Source organism: Ailuropoda melanoleuca, chromosome 7, assembly GCF_002007445.2.
Source record: "Ailuropoda melanoleuca isolate Jingjing chromosome 7, ASM200744v2, whole genome shotgun sequence".
NCBI classification, from domain to species: domain Eukaryota; kingdom Metazoa; phylum Chordata; class Mammalia; order Carnivora; family Ursidae; genus Ailuropoda; species Ailuropoda melanoleuca.
Window position 1 is genome coordinate 134,883,211 of NC_048224.1, and position 1,101 is coordinate 134,884,311.

At 46.8% G+C, this 1,101-nt stretch overlaps 1 pseudogene; it reads left to right on the plus strand.

The window, feature by feature from the left end:
• LOC100477045 lies at nucleotides 1–380 on the plus strand (annotated as a pseudogene).
• The last annotated feature ends 721 nt before the right edge of the window (nucleotides 381–1,101 follow it).

A 1,101-nucleotide genomic window follows, 5' to 3' on the forward strand; every position in this document is an offset into this window, starting at 1 on the left:
ATGGGAATCAAGTCATTTGGGGAGCAGACTGGATTCAGCTTCATTCAGCATTACTACGAGTGATTTCATAACGCCAGAACCCCATAGGTGCAATTTATATTGATGCGTCATGCCTTACATGAGAGGGAGAGCAATCCCAGGGGAAAGCTGCCATTGTGGAGAAGTTGCCTAGCCTTCTGTTGCAGAAAATCCAGCACAGCACCACAGCGTGGGACCATCAGCCCAGCCAGATGGGTGCATCATCGGCAGAGTCGTGGGCCCGCTCAAGGTGGTGAAGACCCCAGCATGGGCTTCCACCAGATGTTCCCCTAAAGAACATCAATGCTGCGTGGGTTTGCACCAACGGCATGTTCAAGTTTGCCCTGTGCAACTTTGGCTGACCTCCTCCCAGCCTACCATTCTTGCTCTTTCCTCCTCCTCCTCTTCCCGACACTATTCACAAGTGTCCAGATGCTCGGCATACCAGCACAAAAGCGCAGGGCAGCCGTGGGAACCGGCGCAGCTACTCCGGGTGTCCCGCCCGAGGTTAGGACGCCCGGATTGCTTGCATCTGACCGAAGGTTGTGTTGTTCCAGCGCCTGCCTTGGGAAGACTTAGGTAACCAAAAGGTTGTCTTTTGTTTGTTTTGTTTCAATCTACTGACAAGTTGCTCAGTAACCCAAAAACGTGAAGGAGAAAGTCTCCGCCTCACGGCCCAAGTCCTGGTTTGTTCCGAGGTTTCGATTCCATATTATACAAAACAAAACAAAACTTGAAATTTTCTTAAGAAAAAAAAAAAAAGACAAAACAATCCCAGCAAAACAAAGAATGTGGTAACATCTCTGCTGGATAAGTAACCATATTTACTGTCATTTCAGGCTCATCAAACACAAGTTAATTCAATTACTCCAGGGAATACTGCTTATAAGCAGAAGAGCCGGAATTCAAACCTGGGTCTGATGGACCCTGAAAGGGAAGTAAGTGCTTGATCATTTTACTGTCCTGTGTCCTTCCCTTTAGTGCCCATCCCAGATAACTTAAACTCTTACATTTTCTTTTCCAGTGTATATAATGTTCTTTCAATGCCTCTTTCCCCAACAATGTCTGCAAGTAAATGAAAAA